This window comes from Antrostomus carolinensis, unplaced genomic scaffold, assembly GCF_000700745.2.
Source record: "Antrostomus carolinensis isolate BGI_N321 unplaced genomic scaffold, ASM70074v2 scaffold24518, whole genome shotgun sequence".
Lineage (NCBI taxonomy): Eukaryota > Metazoa > Chordata > Aves > Caprimulgiformes > Caprimulgidae > Antrostomus > Antrostomus carolinensis.
The window spans coordinates 1074-3012 of NW_010333983.1; positions in this window are offsets into that span (position 1 = coordinate 1074).

Consider the following 1939-nt stretch of genomic DNA (forward strand, 5'->3'; position numbering starts at 1 on the left):
GAGACCCAGGTTCTGGTGAGATTCTGGTGTCTAAGCTCTGGAGAAAGTACAAAGGCTTGAAAACAAGTGAATTCCACCCAAACCGCTCCCTGCCCTCTGGATCATCTGCTGGCAGAACTTATAAAATAAGAAATACCAAAAGGGAAAAGCATGAGTGTTTAGATTTAATACTATAAAAAATAAATGGGACATTATTTGATATACAGAAGCACCACCCCGAGGCAGCAGCTCCCTGCTCTGCACTGGGTCAGGTCCCACTTCACAGCAGCCCGTGGCCTGTTCACAGTCTGTGCTGCAGGCTGGGAGCTCAAGATCAATCCCACTCCTCTGTCCCAAGAAGGATGAGCCTTTGAAGGTCATTCATGCCTTCTGCAGGACTTTAAACTCTCAGCAATCGGAGCGTTTCCTCGAGGCTGGGAAGGCACTTGCTTGTTCATAAATCCAGAGGCAGCAAGGCTGAAAGCAGCGCGGTGGCAGAGGGCAGTGCATCCCAACACCTGACTGCAGGCTTAGTCAGGCCATCCCCAGGATCATCCTTCACACTCCACAAAACAAAATTTTAAAAAAGAAAATAAAAGGGGGGGGGATGAGGAAGGAACCCCTTTGGGCATCTGAGAAATTGTTCCAAATCTGGGCTGCACCAACGCAGCCTCTAAAACACAATCTTCCCCCACCGATCGCAAAACAAAGTTGCCCCACAAGACTTAACGCTTCTAATTAATTCAAGTGCACAACTGGGGAGTAATTTGCTCAGATCCTGCCAGTGTGCACCAGACTGGAGAGCTGCAAGGTCAACCAACGGTCAGATACAGCCCTAGCCCTAAAAATAACCAGCCTCGCTCTCTGCACAAGGCTGAGCACAGCCCCGCGCTACCAGCCATGAGACGCTGATTCCTCCTCTCTTCCCCCTGCTGCCTCCTCACTGTTGCCAGGAGAGATGTGGGGGTGTCGAGCAGCTCTGGCAAGATGCTGCTGTGGCAGATCTAGCTATGGGCTATGATTTAAAAGCGACTCGGCTCTTCTTGACATTCATTTGATGCTTCTCTTGTAACCGCCCAACCTGGCAAAAACCAGAAGAAGCTGCCTGACCGGAGGCAGTGCAGCCCATTTCCACACACTCTTGTACCGAGAAGCTCCTGGTTCCCCAGAAGTGATTCAACTAACAAGGCCCAGGCAGATGGACAGAGCTGGCTGCCACCATCCTGCATTGCTTCTGCACATGCTTTAAAGCACCACTGGCTTGAACCTCATCACCCTTGGTCAAAGAAATTAATAGAATGGTTTGGGTTAAAGGGACCTTTGAAGACCACCTAGTCCAACCCCCTGCAGTGACAGGGACATCTTCAACCAGAGCAGGTTGCTCAGAGCCCCGTCCAACCTGAACTTGAATGTTTCCAGGGATGGGGCTTCTACCACCTCTCTGGGCAGCCTGGGCCAGGGTCTCACCACCCTCAGTGTAAAAAATTTCTCCCTTATCTCTAGTCTGAATCTCCCTCTTTTAGTTTAAAACCATTTCCCCTTGTCCTGTCACTACAGGCCCTGCTAAAAAGTCTGTTTCCATCTTCCAGGCCCCCTTTAAGTATTGAATTCTAAACGTTTCCCTGTGAAAGGGCAGTCTAAGCACAAAGATATGCACTATGTTGGCAGTATTTTTCCTAAAAACTGGTCAAAAAATAGTTTCCTCTCAAAAACAATCCCTGTGTTCTTTGTGCACACTTTCCCACAAGGGTAAGTGACACCTCTGCACCCTGCTCCAAGGCTGGCAGGGGCCCTTTTTCCCCGGCACTGCAGTCTCTCCCAGGAGAGCATGGATCTGCCTTGCCCAGATCTGTCAGGACCTGCCAAAAGACCAGCAAAGCCAAGCACTGGAGAAAGCAGCTGTGGTGAGGTGGCAGGGCTGGGGCTGCAGCAGGACCCCCTCCCCATCCTGTGCCTGCCA